This window comes from Emydura macquarii, unplaced genomic scaffold (genome assembly GCF_026122565.2).
Source record: "Emydura macquarii macquarii isolate MOO-44397 ecotype Brisbane River unplaced genomic scaffold, CSIRO-AGI_Emac_v2 contig_2473, whole genome shotgun sequence".
NCBI lineage: Eukaryota > Metazoa > Chordata > Testudines > Chelidae > Emydura > Emydura macquarii.
Genome location: NW_027132610.1, coordinates 4,190,652 through 4,213,509, shown reverse-complemented (window position 1 = coordinate 4,213,509; position 22,858 = coordinate 4,190,652).

Sequence of the window (22,858 nt, the reverse complement as noted above, 5' to 3'; positions counted from 1 at the left end):
AAGCCACCTGACTCCAGGAGAAGCATTCAGTGCTGCGAATCACTAGCAGAGATAGGTGCCTCCCTATAGTCTGGATTTAGCCATCCATCTCCATGCAAGGGACAGGATTTAGGATGCACTTCTTATTGATGGCTCCCACTGGTATCTTAGGTGACATCCCACCTCACATGCTGGCTTTGTGGATGGCATTCTAAGATACTTATCTCTTTCCCATTCATTGTATAGGGAGCCTAGACACCTAACTCCAGGTCTGTAGATCAGCATTGTTCCTGTGATTTTTTTTTTCTAGGCACCTAAAAGTTACACTGTGATGTTCAGTCCCTTTGTGGGTTTGGCTCTTAATCACTAAAGTATGCAGATAACCCAAAGGAGGCAGATCTCTGGAGTTAGAAGGCACCACTCTCATAATCCCTTCTGAGAGTAGAACTGTACTTTAAGACACATGTAAAATAAAACACGCTATGAATTTTAGTCACGGATTACGTGCTTGATGCATTGTATAATTAAATCTAAATGTAAATAGAAACAAAATGTATATGGTTTAACTAAGTATTATGCATCATGCTTAAATGAAGCATGTAGTATATTTTTTTAAAGGTTTCTACTTATGTACTGATTTTTAAAAAGCATCATTGCAACACCACACTCTTGGACTAGGCACATTGTAAAACTAGAAGTGAATTGCTACATTGTAATTCACATGCTGGTGTGTCTTGATGTTTAAAAATCTATTTGTGATTAAATCTATATTACAGATTCTAGAAGATTACAGATAAATTTGGATAAATAACTACTTTAGTTTGAGAACAAAACACACCCTGGAACTTATAACTGAAGGTGTAGATGGAAACTGGAAAAAAGTAAGTCCTATCCACAGTGTTGGACAATAACCTCTTCCTTTGTATATTGAATAAAACGTAGCCCCCTTCTATACATTAAGTTCTGATGGACAAGCATACTAAATATTGAGTTGATTTTTTCCTAATGGGGCAGTAGAGCTAGACTTACAAAAATATAAAATTAAGGAAGAAATTTTGCTGGAATCTGAACCTGGATTTCATTAATATGTGCTGTCATTTTACTATAAAAATACATCTGTTTCAGTCTCTGGAAATTTTAGGCACACAACAGAGTAATAAAGTGATTTTATAACTTAGGCAATACTCTATCCATAGAATCTTGTTCTTTCCCTTACTGCTTGTATTAAATCACCTAGGTAGTCAAATTGTGATATACTGTAGGTAAAGAATAAACAGGATTGTCAGTGCAGTAAATGGAAAATTAAAAAGTAACATATGAGTTCACATATTGTAGAGAGCATCCAAAATCATAAAAATAATCTCATCAAAATTAAGTATAGCTAGTTAGGTTGCCACTTTGAACCATATATATATATATCGAGAGAGAGAGTACTATCCTACTGCTGTTTCCTTTTTTTCCCCTCCCCATCAGTCCAGCTCCACTAGTGCCAGCAGTAATGAGAGCCCTAGTCTAAAGAAATCATCTTTTGTCATTGGCATTTTTTTCTACTGTGTCATCCAACTCTCCTCCAAGAAGGTCTAATGACATGGAGTGAAATCCTGGCCACTTGAAGTCAATGGAAAACTTTTTAAAAAATGGTAGTAATTAAGGGACCTTTATCTACACTGTGTCTAGTGTTGTTGCTGCCTATGGAGTTAATCGAATCCTGGGTTGTTCTGGAGCCTCTTGTATAATTTAGGGCTTGTCTATAGGGGGACATTCAGGAAAATTCATCCTATTTAAATTCATACCTTTAGTTAATTTGGATTAGTGAAATTGCATGAAAATCCTGTATGGATACTCTGATTCAGAATTAAAGTGCCTTAATTTGGTTTATCCTAATTCACTTTGAATTAAGATAAATCATATTAAGGTTACATTAATTTTGAATAAGAACATCACTACAGGGGTTTAATCCAGTTTAACTAACCAATTTATATTGGATTAATTTTCCTGCGTGTCTCCATGTAAACAAGCCCCTGGCCAACCCTGGGTCTCTGTCTAATATAGGGAAGCCTAGCCTGGTGCCTTATGAATGTCAGTGTTGGCTCCAGAGTGCTACATGCTGAGTCAGCACCCTTGATATGCCCCTGCTGTTCCTATTTACCCCACTATGCCAGGGCATGCAAGGCTGTCTTCCATAGTACCTACACTGATAAATCCTCCCCTGGAGGACTGGATCCTGGCCTGGGTTTTTAGAGCCCATTTATCCTACTTCTGCCCTTTTACTTGGCATGAAGGGGTCTGAGCAGAGGTAATGATCTTACCTCCTAGGTAGACAGAGCTTCATTCATCCAAGTAGTCCTTATTCACACTGCAGTGGGACTATTTACTTTAACAAGAATTACAGGATCAGGTGTTTGATTACTCCAACATCTCCCCCAAAATGTCTGTTCTCGCACCCCTCTTCCCCTGATATTGCAAGAAAGAGTAAGCCCTTTCTCCCAACACCTTACCAGACCGATTCCAAGGGATTGGACTGACTGTGCCTCTGCTCATAATAATACTCCTCTCCACATTCATGGACATGCTGCTCTTCAAATTTGTCACTGCACATTTTTCAAATGTTTTTAATGGGGATGGCTTTGACCTTATAAAACTTGATTGTGTTAAGTGTAGATTTTGCAAACCTTTGATACTATGTCTGAAAGAACACCCCAGCACCTGATATTTACCATATATATATATATATATATATATATATAATTATGATATATTCTCTATAAAGTATGCCTTGTGTGGTGGTATTTTAAAAGTCTTGGTCTGCTAAACATGAATATCGTGGTGGATTGTATGTGAAATTATAAAATATTGCTGAAAATGCTACTAAAACATGTTGTAAGGTGGGAAACAACCACAAACCAGCTTTTCAGGTACAACAGTGACGTGGCCAGACATGCTAATGACCCATCAACGAGAGAACCTGTTATCCCAGACATAGTATACAATGGGGACTTCACAGAGCATGTAGGCAATGGATTGCTTGACCAATGGTGGGGCAGCCCCCACGTCACATGCATGGACCTTTCCAGCAACCTAAGAGTAGCTATAAAAGAAGGCTAACAACATACTGGGCTGCATTAGGAGGGGCATTGCCAGCAGGATGCGGAAAGTGATTATTCCCCTCTATTCGGCATTGGTGAGGCCGCATTTAGAATATTGTGTCCAGTTTTGGGCCCCCCACTACAAAAAGGATGTGGACAAGTTGGAGAGAGTCCACCGGAGGGCAACAAAAATGATTAGGGGGCTGGAGCACAGGACTTATGAGAAGAGGCTGAGGGAACTGGGCTTGTTTAGTCTGCAAAAGAGAAGAATGGGGGGGATTTGATAGCAGCCTTTAATTACCTGAAAGGGGGTTCCAGGGAGGATGGGGCTAGGCTGTTCTCGGTGGTGGCAGATGACAGAACAAGGAGCAATGGTCTCAAGTTGCAGGGCAGGAGGTCTAGGTTGGACATTAGGAAAAAGTTTTTCACTAGGAGGGTGGTGAAGCACTGGAATGGGTTACCTAGGGAGGTGGTGGAATCTCCATCCTTAGAGGTTTTTAAGCTGAGGCTTCACAAAGCTCTGGCTGGGATGATATAGCTGAAGTTAGTCCTGCTTTGAGCAGGGGGTTGGACTAGATGACCTCCTGAGGTCCCTTCCAACTCTAATATTCTATGATTCTATGAAAAGGGGGGAGTGACATCATCATTTATCTTCTCTCTCCCCAGCTTAACATCTGAAGCAACAGGGAAAACAAAGAAATTTGGACTGAGGGAGGGGTGGTCCCATGTGGGGAAAGCAGTCTCTGCCTGTGTAGTAAAGATCTGTAGCCTGCTTGTACCATCCCTCAGGGTGAGACATTTCTAGATTCAAATCCTGTTAGTGTGTAAAATTTAGACTGCAATCTTATTTCTTTGGTAACTACTTCCAGTCTCCTTATGCTTACCACTTATAATCACTTAAAATCTGTTTTTCTGTAGTTAATAAACTTGTTTAATGTTTTATCTTAACCAATGTGTTTTTTGAGTGAAGTATTATGGAATCTCGGCTCAAGTTAACAGGGGCGGGTGCATCGTGTGGGCGGGGTGGATTTATTAATAAGCTTGTACTGAACAAATCTTTATTCAGTGCGAGGCAGTATAATGTCGAGGTGCACTCCTGCAGTGAAGATCTTGCAGATGGTGGGGGTTATTGGCTGATGCCTTGCTGTATGGTGGGTACATGAGTAGCTCAGGCAGATTATTCATCTGACTCCGTTGGGTGAGTGGCACCACCTGCTCTAGTGTTGGGTAATGACAGTTGGGAGCGGCTCACTGTGTATCAGCAGAAGTATGGTTGAAGGTTATCCCAGGCTGCAAGGGTAAGGAGGCTCAGTGGTACCCCAGATTCAAGATGCATTTGAGTAGAGGCTGTGACAAAACCCCAATGCCAAAATTAGGGGTAATGTACAGAAGAGTTTTACATAGAAAGGTACAGAATTTATAGTGCTGAAAGTACTGATAGATTATTTGGTAATGATGATCAGTTAGTCAACGTTTGTGCAATGTTTTGAAAATATGAGTGCCATACACAGTAAGTGCATAGGATTATTATTAATTGCTAAACTATTATGCCCAAATTCTGACTTACATGCACATGCAGTAGTTGCCTGCTGACAATGGAAGATTTGAGTCCCAATATTGGCTTTGTACAAAAACATATGGAGATACTTTATCTCATTATCAATGAAGTTGTATATGTGTCTGTATCTTTTTCTGTCCTTCCCACATTCTGTAGGGATTTTTTATTAACTGTGATTTTTTTTGGTGGGAGTTAAAGGATAGAAGGCTAAGTCTGAGCAGTAAACTTTACATTTGATTCTGAAGGCAATGAAGTTTGTAGTCTTTATGGTTTCTTTTGGATGCGAGTTCCACAGCCATGAGCCAGTTGCTGTGAGAGCTGTTTTCTGTACACACACATGTCACAATTGAAATTGACAGTTTTGTTGTGGGGGAGAGGGACTCAAATATTCTCCAGGCAGGATTCCCAAATTAGTCATTGTTTCTTGTTGAGACCACAATCCCATAATCCTTTGTGGTCAGATTCCACACTCCTTTGGGTTCATGGCAAGGAATTGTGGCTGGTTTTAGGAAGGGAAGGCTGGTGGGGGTGGGGGAATGAATGATGGTGAGTTCTGATGCTGAGGTCTTCTGGATAGGGGCTAGAGCTGAAACATGCAGGTGTAGGGGGGGTGGCTACTGCTAGATGGGGGGCAAGTTCTCAGGGATTGCTAGCTCTGATGCTGGTGGTAGGGTACTGGGGTGTGCTGTGATCGGAATGGTGGCACTGGGGGGATGCTGAGATGGTTGAGCAAGTTGGTGCTAATGGATTAGGGTGGTGATGGTCCTGGTTGGGGTTATGTGCTCCTGAATATTGTGGACGGGGGGGGGGGGGGGGGGGAAGGAGGAGGGAGGAATAGTGATGCTACTGTGTAAGGACTGACATTTTAGTCCCTGCTGTTTCACAATTTCCCCAGTAGCTCCACATTGCTGTGGAACAGATATTTGCATCTATGAGTCAGAATGTCTCCCCTAGTGATTTTATTTAAATTCAACTAATGTGTGGGTAATTTCCTGGGAACAGGAGGTTGATTACAAGGCTGCATTTTCAATATAGCAAGGCTGTAATAGATAATGATGGATCTTTTTCTAATACCTTAATTTATAAAATATGATAACCCAAATAGGTCCTGTTTGCACAACCACCAAAAATGTGGATTTAGTACCAAACTGCTTTGGGTAGTGGAATCCATCAAACAGTAGACAATTTCGCTGGTTTTGCAGGGACTAGATATCAGAATGCAAGCATCTCTGACTGATAGATATCTAAAAACCTTTCATTCAAAGGACTGGGATGTTAGGAACACCAAATATATATTACTGGACATTGACTGGACAAGCATGCCAGTATGCTGGACAGATTGAATATATTATTTAATTTATTACTGAAATGGTGAGGAATGAAACACTTTGTGGAGATGAGTTCTCTTGGAAGATAGCTAGGTGGCGCTAAAGCATACTTAAGTACTGTCATACTAATAGGAATATTTACAGTGCCAACTTGGTGGTCAGTTAGAAATTCTTGCACTAAGCAGACTGTTCAGCTCCTGCTCTATCCTAATTACTGTACGTTTTCTGCATGAAATTACGCTATATCTCTCTGACCGGTTCTTCTTTTCTCCCTTACATAAAGGGAAAACTGCCATAATTTGGTCCTGCTGCTGACAAGGTAACAATGTCAGAGATGGGAGGCAACCTTACTATTTCAGAGAGCTTTACTAGTGCTCACAATTTACATCAAATCAACTAAGAGGCCTCTGGTGATAACATTTCATTGTTCTAAGAATAGAAAATAGTATTTTAAGAATTCTAGTTGTCATGCAATTAATAGCACACTTTGTTCTGAGTAAAAAGATGTGGTTGTTCAGAGCAGTAACCGTATTTTTCATGTTTAAAAGAGGAATGGAGAGAGCTTTATTGCCAGCACTTTTCCTTACAGGGGGATGAATCACTTGCATTCTTGGCAGCCAAGCTTAAATTCACAAGAATGCTCAGTTTCATCAACTTCCTTCAGAACACTAAGCTCAAAGTAAAGAGGGGAAGAAAGAAGAGAGAGAAATTTGGATGTGCCTGTATGCGGAAGACATTACAAGATGAACATCCAAGCAGGAAGACAATAAATCTAGTGTACAAATTGTTTTGCCCAAAGCAAGTGACTAACTTGCTGTTAAAAGACTGGCTAGACTTAATTAAGAGAACAATACTGCAAGGAGAAAAACAAGAGGGGAAGAGCCAACAGAGAAAAATCCAGAATTGGCAGAAATGTGGGATGTTGTGTCCAAAATTAGTTTAATAAAATTATCTCAGATTATTCTCTACAAAAACTATGTGAGTTTTCAAATAAAACGAAAACAGCCCCCCCCCAAAATGAAAGATTTATGTCAAGAATTCTTAAACTGAAAGAAACAAAATGCAAGAATGTGTTAATTAGACATGAAGAAAATCATTAGAATGATTTTTTTTTCTTTTTAAATAATCTCCACTCTGCCTTTTGTCAGCCCCATTGCTACCTTTTGCCTCATCCCATGCCAATACTCTGCCACAATCGATTCTTACTCATGTTGCAGGAAAGGTTAGTAGAAATGTGGATGTCTGTATATGGAATCAGTGCAGTTGAGTTGACTGAGCCCCAGACCCCACGTGGATCTGATTCTGTGTGAGGGATAGGTGGTTTGAAGGGCATGCTCAGTAAGGGCTTCCCTCGAGGAGAGAGTGTCAATATTGTGTGACAGATCTGAGGTTGGTCCTGGTGACACAGCCATATGCTGTCAGTTTCGCCAGCTCAGCTGGTTGGTGACTTCTTGGGGTGGCCACTCTGCTGGGGTCAGGGCAAAAACCAGGACAAAGTTTTGTGAAACTGGCAGGGCCAGGGCATTCCCAGTTTTCAGAGAAATGTGATCATCCTTGTATTTGTCTATAAAATATAAGGTGGTGGTGTTCCTTCACATTAATGCAGATTGGATGAGAAAGAATCAGGGTTTCTTAGGGGTGGAACAAGAGTTAGTAATTTTTGGGGGGAGAGTAAAGGAAGTTGTTTTAAAATGTGTGACTTGACAACAAATACCAGGTCTGGTCCTGCTTGGAGAGCCCTTTGACTTCTGTGGGGACGGGTTTGACTTGAGTAAGGAGTAGCAGGACCTAATTCATCACTTCCTACAGACAGACGTGGTTAAATAACATGCAAATCTATATGTGAAGGATCCATTTTTCCATTGACGCCATGTTGCAAACACCACTGCCTTATGTTCAATCAGCTCAATACTGCTTTGACTAGTTCCACACAGAGAGAGCCCAGTTCAAGACCAGTATTAAAAGTATGTGCTTAGATTCACACAGCTGAGTTCTTAGCAACTGATATCATAGGTGCTGGAACTAGGGGTGCTGCCGCACCTTCAGGCTTGAAGAGGTTTCCATTACATGCAGGGTTTAAAGTTGGGTTCGATGGCTCTCAGCACCCCCACTATAAAAATAGTTTCAGCATCCCTAACTGATAATGATCCACAGGAGAAATTCTGTGAAACAAATTGTCAAGGTTCCGCCACAATAGAGTGCCTGCTGCTCAAGAGATGCGTGTGACTCTGAAACAGGATGCAGGCTGAATAACCCTCCATTCCTGGAGAGGGTGGTCCCTGAAGGTCAGGGTTGTGTTCACTGGTGTGGCAGTGAGAGAGGAAGCTGGCTCAGAGTTTGCTTTCATAATGCTTGAATTATGAATAAATTCAGCCTCTTGTACTCTTGGTTCCCAAGCATTAGTGAGTCAGAAATGTGAATAGGAAAATTAGGTTAGTAAGAACAATTCTCTAATTGAACTTTTCTTACAGAATAATATTTTGTTTCAGACAAAGGACTTTGCACACTAGATAGGGATTCTATTCACAGCTTTAGGGGAATGTGTGCAAGTGCTTATATGTGAGAAGGAAGATGAGCAAAGAGAGGGTCAGCTGGTATATGGGATTAAAAAATATTGGGCCCAATTCCTCCCTGCTGTAACTCCACTGACTCACACCAGAAGCAAGTTTGGCCCTATATATCTAAATGCTGTTCTGTGTTGGATAGGAGGGGTGGTACACAAAAGTCCTTTGTACCTCCCACAGCAATAAATCTAGTCAGACCTTGGAGGTTTCTCTGTTCAAATCACAAAGAATTTCATTGGAGGATTTGTTGCTCCAACTTTAAGAGAATCAGTGGGGGCTCAGGAACTGGCATTCTGTTCCCATACAGTGTGCCTGGATCGTCATTGATACCAAGACATCTTCTGTTTTCTGGCAAGAGATCTGATCTGATATCTTAACTGAGCTGCACTGAAGTTATCCGAGGCAGTTTTTACATTGCTCAAGCTAAAGTCATTCAAATGTTTTAATTAGAGACCAAACACAGTCTGTCACTTTCCTCTCTGTGACGCACAGAAACCTATCTGCTTCCCCAGGAGTGCAGTACAGTTAAATCATAGCTATTATCATTATTACAATGTTAAGCTGTAAATGTGAATGTGGTGCTTTACAAAAGACTAGGTTTAATCTCATCCCCGTAGAATTTATCCTCAAATGAAGACAAGACAAAACATGGGGCAACAGTTCATGTTAGAGATGGTGCAAAGAAATGATTCCCAAGGAGACCTGTGAGAAAAGGATTCAAGAAAAAAGGGGGGGTTAAGAAGGAATTGGAAGGAGAGAGAGAATTGTGAGACTGATTAAAGCACTGGGCTGGAACTCAGGAGTTCTGGGATCAGTTCCCAGCTCTGCCACAGACTTGCTGTTTGACCTTGTGTAAGTCACTTAATCACTCTGCCTGAGTTGCCCATCTGTTAAATGTACTTCATGACATCATTGGGATGTTATGAGGTTAAAAGCTATAAATTATTGGGAGGTGGTCATATTAAGGTGATACAGATTCTCCCACCACTTGAAATCATCAAATCAAAATTGGACGCGTGGCTAAATGATAGTCTAGTTCAGCCACAAATTTGTCGACTTCAGGCAGGAATTACTGGATGAAGACCTATGGCCTGTGTTATGGAGGAGGTCAGACTAGATGAGTACAGTGATCACTTCTGGTCTAAAAATCTAATGTGATAGGGTCCATATATGTACTTAGAGAAATATTATTAAGCTGCAAAACAGGCTGGGAGGAGACAGAAAGAACAGTTGAGAGAGAGAATTGGGAACATAGGAAGCAAGAGGGGAAGTGGGAAAAAATTAGAGCAAATATGTAAGTGGGAACAAGGGAGTTGCTTATGAGTGAGGACAAGGAACTTGAATTTGATCCAAAGACAGGAAGCCAGCAAAAGGACGCAAGAAAGGGGGCAATGTGGCTGAAGTGGTGAGAGAGGATAGAGGCTAGTCAGAAGCTAGTGCAAAGAGGGTTACAGTACTCAAAGTGAGAAATGACCAGGGCATGGACAAGAATTTGAGTTGTGGAGACAGAGAGGCCAGAGCAGATTTTAGAGAGAGAGAGATGAAGAGACAGGATTTGGGGCCAAATCAAAATTGCATTGGAGTCAATGAAAAGATTTTCATTGATTTAAATGGGCTACAGTAGGTCTTTAGTGAAAGACTGGATATATGAGGGAGAAGAAGAGAGAGAAAGGAATCAGAGATGACACCAGGATGGTCAGATTAGGAGAATAGTACAATCATTAGAGGAGATAAATCAAGGAGGTGGGAGAGGAATGATAGTTTTATAATGAGAATTTTAGTTTGGGACTGAATGAATTTGACATGGCAGCAGGGATTTCAGGACCAGATATCTGAGAGATGGGGAATGACCCATCCACGCATAGGGTAGTCCACCTGAAAACACCAAGATCAGGGCAGGCTGCAAAAGGAGAGTAGATTCTCCCAAACTGGTGGCTAACACTGCAGTTAGATTCACCCACAGTCACAAACAGTGCTTCTGATCTCCCACACTAGTTATCAAGAAGCTACAACAAGAAATATACAACCCCCTTTATTGCATTTCAGTCTCTGGCTTCCAATCAGCAACTGGGTCCAGTAAAGAGATAAGTTATTAAATTGTTAAAACTATTCCCTGTACCAAAAATGTTCTCCTGATCCCCAAAGGGTCAGCCACATTACCAAATCAATATGAGTTTGAATTTTACCCAAAATACCACACTGCCAGCCAATCCTTTCAAACTAACTAAAACTAAAGGTTTATTGTAAAAGGAAAGAAACAAATGACAAGAGAAATGTTAAATGATCAAAGCAATCTGATACAAATAAATGACTGTAAAGTCTATATATATATCAGATTCTCAATAGAACAGTGGAGTTTGCAGGCTTGTACAGTCCCTCTGGTGTACATCCAGTACCTGGATGGATCTCATTCCTTTGTTTCACAGCTTCAGTTGTAGATGAGTTGATCCAGAGGTAGGAACCTGGAATGTAGACAAAATGGGGATGGTGCAGCTGCCTTTTATGTTCCTTTGCCATATGGCTTGTCCCAAACACACCCACACAGCACATGGACGTGGCATGGAAAAGACACAGAGTTTCTTGACCATAGGCATGTTCTTACATGTCCTAGTGACTCTTAAGGTGTAGCCCTGGGGTTCCTTTCACTGGATTCATAGTACTTTTGAATTCCCTTGATGGGCCATTAAGCAGGTTTAGTGCTGCTGCCATCCTGTCTGAGGGTATCACCCAGAAATACAGCACAAGTTTGAAATGCAAATATACCATACATATTTAGAACTTATAATACAAAACTGATACATAAAAATAAACAATATTATTATACTTAGCAAATTATAACCTTTCCAATGGTACCTGATATTCTCATTTTAATTATTGTAATTTTGCAACATTGATCTCAATAATATTATAAATGGTCACCCCTAATCCAGACCATGTCACATGGGGCTATATAACTGGACAGTAATAGGAATTAGGGTAGAAAAGTAGTTTGAAGACACAGCCAAGGATAAACCTGGATGGAAAGCAACTATCAATACCAATAGAGGTTGTAAACACTTTGAGTCAGACAGATGCAAGAAACTGATTTTTAAAAGGACCAGGCATCATGCCAAGTCTTTAATGGAAGCCGACACATTCCTAAATGACATCTGTGATCTTGCTCCTTGCAGATCAGTCTACATACGCCACAAGACAACACACAAGATGCCATGACATCATCGTTGGCTACAACGGATAACTATATGTCTGAGAGATGGGGACGTGAAACTGAACAGTGATGAAGAATGGCGTAGAAAAGTAATGTTGAGGGTCAGCACCAGAGAGGTGGTGGTAGAATTGATGAGCTCTATGATGACACGTCCCCATCCCACCGACGACAAGCATCCCTGTGATCAGGCAGTGCCAATTAGGTGCACCCGTAGAGCATGCTCTACCTGGAGAAGGGGAACTTAAAAAGGTGAAGTTGGCCACAGAGCAGAGGGGAAGTTTGCCCCAGAGGAGAGGCTGCTAGAGAGCCCAGTAGCTAGGGAAGCCCAAATTGAGGCAGTAACTAGCCTTCTCTTTCCCCAGATCCCTTGTTTAGGGCAGAGAGACACTGCAGGACTGAGAAGGTTCTGGATATCTGCTCTCCATCAGTTCCTTGTAGCTTTACCTAAGGAGCAGCGCCAGGGGCTGGAGGTAATTGGACTAGAAAGGACTCGAAGTCAGCTCAAGTTCTGTGGAGAATGTGAGCTTAACCAGGAATGGGTGTTCCAGATGAGACCCTGGGGCAAGAGACATAAAGAGATGACAGAGTCCAGGCTGAGAGCTGGCCAACTGCAAACTCCTCTTGAATAGAAGAGATTACAGAGCTATTAGCAATGAAGAGTTCAGTAACCACTAAACAGATAAATGACTCAGCCAGGATCAATATAATTTGTGTTAGTGTGACATTCATTCCATACATGCTTCTACCATGGACTAGTAGAAAGAGACTTTATAATGAAGTTTCAAATGGGCTTGAACTGTAGCATGATGATAAATGTGAGGTTCATGGTGGTGAAGAAGATATTACACACACACAAACAAACATGCACACTTTGCTTCGGGAAAATATAAGAGCATTTCACATGCTTTTTCAATATTTGACATCTGTTTCTGCGTGCTATCTTGCCCTACTTGCTCATACAGATCTGAATTATGGAAACACACAATTTGAGCCACCCAAAAATGTGTGTGTACATTTTGGGGAGATGGAAATGTAGAAAGACAAGTTAGGCAACACAGTCCTGTGTTTTCATGCTGTCATTGTGTGCTGTCTGCTTTAAAATAATCTTGTGTGTTTTTCTCTATTCATTTTTATGTATAATATATTAATATTGTTACTTATGTGGTTATGATAGTCTAAGATTTTATAAGCTTTCTTCATTTAGTCACTGAATCAGATAATTGGCAATCCTTATTATAGCATCATTCTGTGTTTTGTTACTTGCAAACCACTTATTATCTTCCCTGCAGTTTTTGTGACCGATGATGAATAAATGCCACCTGTGATATTCAAAGCCTATTTTCTTTAATCCTGGATTTTAAGGTTCCTGAGATCCTGCACAGTATGTGATGGTAACATACAGTGGAGACTGAAAGGAACAGGCTAAAAATTGAAAATATTGCTGGAACTGCTGCAGAGCTTTTCAAATAAGCAAGCAAATATCCCTAAAATGAGCTAAAAACAGTGGCTGTCATGGGAAGAAAGTTCAGAATAGATGTAGGTTGGAAGATTACGTGGAAAACTAGGAGACAAGCAGTGATAATGATAAAGTCATTGTATGGGAACAAAGGGCTGTGAAACATATTTAGACTGAAAAATCTCACAGTTGGGCTACTGTTTTCATATTTATATTGTTCTGTGATTATATTTATATAAAGTATGGTAAGCAGTTCAGGACTTTTTCATACTCTCCTAGGGCTGAGACAGTGAAAATTTGCTCATGGTGAGCTTCACAGGCAACTTTCTGAGAATTCTAAGGCTGAATCTAATTTCCATAAAATCTCAATTTTAAAATGAAAGTGTGGCCCACTGGGATGACAAATCCCACCACGCAATGCTCAGTTTTGATTGGAGAGGTCTAGCTACTGCTCCAGCCAGTCACAATCCTGCATCTTGAATCTGCATATACCAAATTGATTCTCCGTATCCAAGACAAGTTTTGTATTCATTCAAGTAACTCACTCTATAGCCAATAGTATATTTATGTAAGCGGGGGAATGATCCCGCTATTGTGGGGAACTTTCCTGGCTCATACACCATCCCAGTGGAATTGGTTAGCAAAAAGATCTGAGTCCTTGCTTCCACTCTCTTTATCCAAAGGCCTGCCTGACCTCAAGGGCTCCCCTCCCACTCTCCTGTGTGGCAGGGTCCCTGTAACCCTGACAAGGCTGGGTCCAAGATTCTTGTGGTGTGCGACCTCCAATCTTGTCATGGTCACTTAGGGCAGGGGCTTGGGTGCCCCCACTCTGGGCTACTTTCTGCACTGGACGCTTCCCTGATCCACTAACCATCACATACAGTTGAAAGCAAATATAATTTATTAAAGAGCAATCAATGAAAGAAAGAAAGAAAGAAAAGAAAAGAAAGCTTAAAGGAAAACACCCAACATCACCCCCTGGCACGGGGGCACCAAACACAGTGTCTCTGGGGTGTAAGGGAAGTTCTCCGTCTGATTTCTACACATCATAGGCCTCCTGCCCAGCCGCGCTGCAGGGATGCAGAGAGTCAGACACTTGCTCTGGCAGTGGCCACATGCCTCCAGGCACTGGGGGACAGGGTTCTTCTCCCCAGCGTCAACAACCTTGTCAGGGTCACGATCCCCCTCTTGGCTAGTGGCGTCCCCCTGCACTAGGCCCAGCCCAGGGTCCCCCTCACTCACCAGCTGCTCACTGCACCCAGATCCAGCTCCACTCTGCTTCAGTGTGGCTCTGCTATCTTGGCTCTCTGGGACGCTCCTCAGGCCCCTCTGGTTTTGCTGCTGTGGGTCTGCTCTGCTCAGCTCAGCTCCTTGGGCTTCTTCTCTGGCCTCCTGCACTCAGCTCCAGCTCCACTCTGCTCTGCTGGGCTCCCTGGGCTGGCTTCTTTGGTTCTGCTGCTGTTGGTCTGCTCAGCTCAGCTCTCTGGCCTCCCAGCCGCTGGCTGCTTTGTCCTTTGCTTGGCCCTGCTCTCTGCCCAGGCACAGGCAGGCAGCGCCAGCTCACAGGGAGGCAATCAGGCTGACCTGGCGCATTGACCTCTCCCCACTGGCCCAGGAGGCTGTCTGTTTCAAGGTCCTGCTTCCTCAAAAGATGGCCAACCAAAATGACCCACTAAGTTTCAGTAAGGGACTAACAGTCCCCTTATATTTACTTTCTGTAGCTAATTAGTCTTTCTATTGTCTTCTTTGCTGATAGAAGTAAGTAAACAAATGGGTAACTTTCAGGATCTTTCTTAGCTCACTTAGTAAACAGAGGTTTTACTGAAGCTTTTTTCCCAGTTGGTACCTTTCCTTCTTCCAAACAAGATCTGAGGTATGTCTGCTAGAGTTTTGCATGCTGTTATAAGATACTGTGAGGCAATGTTCTGTATGACAGGTTGTACATTGAGAGAGACTAGCTAGGTGAGGTAATATATTTTATTTCCACCAACAGAAGTTGGTGCAAGGAACAAGTTTTTTGAGCTTCACAGAGCTTTTCCTCCTGTCTGGAGAAGGTAACCAGGGTTTCCAAGCTTAATACAGGGTGGTACAGATTGTTGTCCAGAGACACCATGCTGTATTAGAATGGAACTTCGTACGTGTGTGTGAATTTGCAATTTGCTGTTGTTGATTGTACCTAGCAGACTGATTTACATGTAGTTTCTCCTCAGTTCCTTTTTACCTTTTATAGTCACTTCAGGTGTGAATTACTTTTCTTAACCCACTAGGTCAGATCAACTGGCATATTAACTTTAAAAAAAAAGCCTAGTTTTTAAAATGCTGTATTTAGGAATTACAGTCAAGGAATTAGGCTTTACAGTGCAACTGGGACAGTACTGAGCAGCAAAAGGGGGTTAGCTGGTGGGAATCCTGAAATCAAGCAAATTGTTCAGAAAAGGAGTTAAGGCACAGTGAACACAGTGGTGTAAAGTGGCTTCAGTGTAAATGAATATCAGGAGCAACATTTTTGGAATAGTATGGTAAAAAAGCTAAATAAATAGATAGTAAAAGCCTATCTAGATTATATTATTCTATCAGATTTGATACAATAGTATCTATCACTATTTTACCGTATTTTGGGAAAAAATCATGGTGAAGGTAATGGTTGATTAGTGTCCAGATACTTTATATCAAAAATACCTTAGATTTCAGCACAGAGAGGATGGGAGCAGGCCACATATTATTTTTAAACCAACTCACCATTTGGGGAAAACCATTAACATGGGTTTATATTACTGGAAAATAAATTTCACAAGCTTAAAACTATTTTTGCAAACCTCAGAAACTGTTTGTGAGGTCCACACAATCTTGAACTTCCTAAGGACATATGTAGTAATGTACCAGGCACCCAATCCCCCACCCACATCAATCAGTGATTTCAATAGCGGCAGGAGCAGAGCCTAAGTGACTAGGGCTGAAAGAATGTCATGACTTTGTGTGGAATTTCACTAACACTAGGTAGTTGTGCTATGTGCTGGCTATCCAGTTGTTGAATTAATTTGATGGCATTTCTCTGTAATTATCTATAGATCAAAGATCCAGTTGATAGCAACCATTAGCATCTTCCAGCATAACAATCCCACCCACTATAGCCCTGCCTATCCTCTCAGTAGCTTTTAAAGTGTTGACACCCTGAATGGCTTACAGTATCTCCCTGATAGAAAGAAAATAAATAATAATGGGAGGAAGGGAGGAATGAGAGTGCACACAAAGCCCCAAAGGGGGGAGAATGAGGGTCCAGGTTGTGGTGGAAGTGGAACTGGAGAACACAAAGAGCTCCTGGCATGTGGTGGAGGGGGAATGAGGAGACACACAGCATGTGGTGGAGGCAGAAATGGGGGCAGGGCACAAAAAGACCCTGACATAAGGGAGAATGGGAGACAAGCAGTATAGGGGGAGGGTATACAAAGGGTACGTTGAATGGGGAGGAAAAGGAGAATGGGGAGGCTTGGGAAAAAGGAGGGACACACACAGAACCTTTGGCATGAAGAAGGAGGTGGGCAGGAGGAGGAAGAGGCAGGGAATCCTTGAAATAGCAGGGGGGATAAAAGGGTGGAACACTGGGAGCTTGTGTGGGGGAATGGAGGAATGAGATCGGCCTTCAGAAGCTATGAATTGTTCCACTCCCTAGTCTTTAGCCTTCTTAAAGATTTCAAATCATTTTGCAACTACTCAGAGACATGGTGCTGTGAGGATGCATGAATGGAATGTTCCTCTGTACTGGGACGTCAGTTCATAAACAGTCAGCTGATGTTTTCAGTTCTGTTCTTCTGAGTAGGACACAACAGTGAATCACAAAAGTCACTCCTCAAAGTTTCTCGGACAAGAAATTGCTTTGAGTTGGTGGGGTAGAGTGACATTCTGCTAAAAGACGTCACATAAAAGGCTTCAGATTGTTGATCTGAATATATTGGAACTGAGCTTTTCCCCTTTCAGTGTCTTGCTGTGATGACCATGTGCAAGTCATTTAAATTCTCTGCACCTCAGCTTCCCTACCTGTGAAGAAGGGACAGTGAAACCCATCTCTGTGAAGCTCTATGAAATCATGGGGTGAAGATCTCTATGAAATCAAGTAGGTGATAAGTATAATTATTATAAAAGGAGGTTCATGCTTGAAAGCCCAATGGCACAGTGTGTTTATAGAAGAAAGTTGTGTAGACATCTACAGCAATCTATTTTAGGTATTTCTAAGGCACCTCTCACTTGCATATGCAAGTGCCATGTATCCCTACACATCTAAGAACTAAATTTAGTTTTGATAAATCTGTAAACATTTCACATTACACTGACTTATCAATTCAATACTCTGTGCATCTAGGACTATGTCTACACTAATGGCGGCAAATTCGCCGCTGTCAGATCGACTTACCTGGATCGACTGAGCGGTCAGTGAAGACCCTCTCAGTCGATCCAGAAATCGACGTATTAAGACCACCTCCTCAAGTGGTGCAGTGCATTGAAGACGGAGCGCAGAACAGAAGCACAGAAGTCGACGGGAGTTACGCAAGTTTTTTGCGTAGTTTGCGTAACTCCGGTCGACTGCCACCGAATCTCCAAGGTAAGTGTAGACAAGCCCTAATGCATTCAAACTAAACTAAGGATTCAACAATAAACTAATAACTCGGAGTTTCATTTGAAGACATTTTAAACATATTTTTAATGATTAATCCATTGGCTCCAACAGTTAGGTTGTGTCCCGTTACCGGCCATGGTCTTCAGGATAAGAAGTTCCCACTTCCAGTGATTTAATAGTTATCTGGGATGTCTCAGATTAGATAAGTGGGTGGGTGGAAAGGGTGTCTCACTTAGTTTAAGCAGAGCAGCAAGAGTGAACAGATTTGGAAGCCTAGCCTCCTGAATTCTAATATTGGCTCTACCCCTGACTTATTGCATGGCCTTGGACAAGTCACATACACTCTTGTTTTTCAGTTTTACTTCACTCGCAGTGGTGCTGTTTGGCTAATCTAGTTAATATGTGTAAACTGCTCTGACAGTGACACTGTAAAATGCTATGGATTATTATTGTACAGTTTGGTTAGTCTATTTTGTATAACAGTGACATGAGTTAACTCAGCCCTAAATTATCTCCCAATAGCTCAAAACATCAATATAATCAGTCACAAGATAACTGCATTGCATAACTCATATCACTATTGTATGCAGAAGAAATCTTGAGAATCATTTGAGATAACAAGACCTTGGTAAAACAGACTGAATGGCTCAGGTGACTGGTAATATGGTACAGGGACTGTCATCTGTTTGAATGAAGCCCAAAGAAGTAGTGACCAAAAATTTCTGGAAAACTGTTATTAGCTGCCTATGGTCTCAGTCCAGTTCCTAAAGTGAAGTGTTCATATGAAAAAACACACCATTATAATGGCACTTCTTCGCAGTCTCAACAAAGAGGCCCAGCATACTGTTGCCACAGGCTTCATTGAGGATTTTCTGACAATCTGCTATTGATTCACTACAACCCAGGTGCAGCTCCACCAGTCACAGCACCAGTGGGAGCACAAACTATACATCAGCCACAGGCATTTTACCACTAGATTGTCTAATCCTGCTCAAAGCAAGAGTTCAAGGTTTTCAGGGGAAAAAAACCCAACCGTATAGATAAAGCCAGAGAGACTGAAAACCTTCTTGCCCTAGGACAAGATTGAGGGTCCTTGCAGGGGAAAAGAAACTTGTACTGTTGCTATCTGTTAGATACTGAAAACCTTTGTTAACATAAGGCTCTCGATCCAGCACCTTTGGAAAAAATAGATGAAATAGAACCATTATTATATGAAAATAAATAAATAATGGGAGCATTTTCAATAGACTGCATGATCAGAAAGAAAAGGTAAAATCATAAGGTTTTTTAAAAGAGAACAAGCTACAAGTAGGTGGCAGATTGGATATAATTGGAACACACTAAGGAGAACTAACAAACTATATACATTTTTGGACTAGATATAGAATTCATATAAGAGGAAACTGGAATGGAGGTAACTCTTGATTTAGCCTGTCGTAACACACACAGTGGGAAATTATTAGAGCCACGGATGGGGGAGCATTAGTATAGTAGTGACCATGCAATGGTCTTTTTGTTCTGTGTTTGTACAGCACCTAGCACAGTGGAGTCCTGATTCATGCCTAGGGCCCATAGACACTACAATGATACTTAATAAATTAATCTGATCCAAGGCTTTGATTTCAATGGGATTTGAATCTGGCCCCATATCTGGCAAATCTCTAATTTATGACTAAATTAGTTTAAAGGGGAAAATAAAGGCAAAGAATCTCAACTGATTAAATTGTGGAAGAAAACTGGATGCATTAAGAGAAATGGCAAAGAATGAAACAATGTATGGAAGAGAAACTTATGAGGAATTAAAAGTATTTGCATGTAAATTAATATATGGTCAAAAGCAGTAAACAATAGCCAGTGTTGATGGAAAAGAAAGTGCCATCAGGATAAGAAGAAGCTACATGCAAAGTATTAGAAATGTACAAAGGAAATAATCCTAGACTGATCAATGATTAACATTAGTAATGCATCATAAAAAATATAAGCAAAAATGGAGAATGAAAGCAAAACTGTAAAAAAACTGAAATAAATGTTTATTTCCCTCCATGTACAATGAACTAGAGGCCTCTGAAAATTAGGAGAGATGAAGATTATGAATTGACAGAAATGTTCTCCTTTGCTAAAAGTCCACTTGTATCTTGGTGTCCACAAAGAAGTGAACATAAATTTTAATAAATAACCAAATGAGAAATACTAAAGGAATCAGGCTCACATTAGGTGATGAAAAACACAGCACAGCTGAAGAATGAGAAAATTCTAGAATCAGATGGAATCAATTATTAGTTACTAGTAATGTGTATTACAGCAACAGTTACAGGCCTCAATCAAGATCAGGTCCTATTATCCTAAGCTCTGTACAAAACACATAGTAAGAGACAGTCGCTGCCCTGGGGAGCATACAATCTAAACAGACAAGCTAGACAAAAGGTGGAAGGGGAAACGGAAATACAGGCAGTTGATGTGACTTGCCCACTGTCACACAGCAAATCAGTGGCAAACCCAGGACTAGCACCTTAATCTCCTGGCTGAGGCTAGTGCCCTGTCATTAGATCACACTGCTTCCATTACAGAACAGGTGGTGAAACTGCAAAACAAAAGAGAATCACAATGGATGCCAAATCTCTCTCGTTCTACGCTGTTGACCCTGCTACAGGGTTATGACATTTTATTTACACCTACGTGATGGCTCCTTTACACTGCCAGAGAATTCAGAATTGTTTTTAACTGGTTTTACATCAAGGAGTTGAGGTTTTCCTCAAAAATCAGTGAACAAAATATGGTAACGTGGTGAAGCAAACTTAATATTGAAATGATTGGTAACATCTATGGAAGAGGAAACGCATATACCTTTTCCAGATCACTAAACACAAGCTCCATGGTTTAAAAACTCAACACTTTAACTATGTTACCTACATCTCTTTCTTGCAGACATCCCATTTTGCTTCATCATTTTTGTCTTTCCATTTTCCATGAACAATCAATACACTTGAAAAGTCCATTAATTCTTCATGGTGAAGTATGATTATGTTTGTGTCACAAAAACTGTTTCATGTGTACCTAGAATCCTCTTTGGGGAAAAATGTGCAGAAATGAATTAGAAGTTGCAGGTCATATTCTTGTTTCATCATTTTTGTTTGTTTGAAAGTGATTCAAATCCCACTGGCCACCAATACTTTGTATGGTGTTTTTTGTTTTGTTTTTTAAAGTTCATCTACCTACTCTGAAATTATTTGGCTGTTAGGTGTGTTTTTGGCAGTAAGATTTGAAATTTAAATGCAATACAGTTCTTCAAAAAGGCCCAAATTGTGACTCAGGTAGTGTGGGGGCACTGGAACATAAAGGGGCCACAAAGCTACCTTCATCATGACAGGCCTACAGGAACAGAAGCAAGTTAGAGCCACTACTTCCCAAACCTGTTCAGGTGGGTGGGAGGAAACAGATGGTGAAATGGGTGGAGCCTTGGCTACCCCACTCCACCCATGCACTTGGCAGCATAGCTGCACAGGTGTGTCAAGTGGGAAATGGAGGATGCTGTGCTGAATATAGATCTGGCACAATTTACATCCTACCCAGAGCAGCAGGGAACCACATTACCCCTTGTTTAGGGCATATTTAGTCCTTAAATGAATTTTCTGATACTGTTTTTACTCTATAATGCTACTATCCTGCTACCAAGGAGGGGAAACCTTGGTAATACACAGTAGTCCTCTGGGAAAATATGGTTTGATCTTTATACATTCAGTATCTGTGTAGTTGGGATGAAAACATGCTTTAACAATGTTCTGAACTCCAAATAGGGTGGACCAGATATCCTGATCTTATAGGAACTTTCCTGATATTTGGGGCTTTGTCTTATATACGTACCTATTACCCCTCACCCCCGTCCTGATTTTTCACACTGGCTTTCTGGCCACCCTAATTCCAAGATTAGCATTACTGAGGAACACAGTTAACACACAGTTTCGTCTCAATGTCATTGCAAAAGTTAATTGTGAGGAGATTATGAGTTTGTAATAGATCATCCTGATATTTTCTACGGGGTAGATGTGACCTTTCTCTCTCTCCCCCGTTCTCCCAACTCCCATCTTTCTCACAGGTGCAATTCTGCTGTTGGAAACCCAAGCACAAGAACTTTGTGCTAATGCATGAGTCCCACAAAGTGAAACAGATTAAAACCAGAAAGTAAAATAGTTCAGTCTAGTTTCACTGTCCAAATTGATTAAAATGCAAAAAGAAAGCAAATCGTGGTAATGTTGAAAAATAAATTAGAATTTTTTCAGATGATAAAATTAGATGACATTAGTGTCCCAGGTAAAGGAAATTTGTATGTATAGTATGTAATTTTGATTGTGACAATGCCCCTTTAAGCCAGCCGGAGCTTTGTTGGGAAAAGGTCTCAAGCAATTGAGCAATACCCTGCTTTAGGCAATCACATCACTATGCTTCATTGGTTAAGCACAGCAGTAATTCAGAAAATGAAGCCATGCTGCATTTCTCATATCATTGAAAGTTTATTTCAGTTTTGCAGGTATTTGAAGATTGCAAAACAAGCCACTTGGCCCTGCAGTACTCTGTCAACACTGCAATCTGCTATGAACCTAATGAGTTTCTCTATCTCCCTTGAGGTTAGAGGTTCCTCTCCCTTCCCCCTTTCAATATATTTCAGTACACTATTAAAAGTCTGACATTAATTCCTATATAGTAACTGGCAGCCCTTCAGCTGAAACACTGAACAGTTTCTGATCACCAGGCCACCTTTTTACTATGAGACATAGCAGTTTGTTTGCAGTCACTTTAATTTATTCCCTTCTCCTCAGAAATAGGTTTGCAAGCTGTGGTGACAATTTGGATGAGGGAAAATGAAAAAACAGAAGACAAGTAAGATTTTTAAAATGTTCTCAGATAGGTCCTAATCCTGCAAACACATAATGTGAATACCTTTACTCACGGATGTAGTTCCTTGACTACATAGCTCCCAGCCTGTAAGTAGTTATTCACAAACTTAGCTTTATACATTCAAATAATTCCATTCAAATAAGTGGGACCGCTCACATGAGTAAAGTTACACAT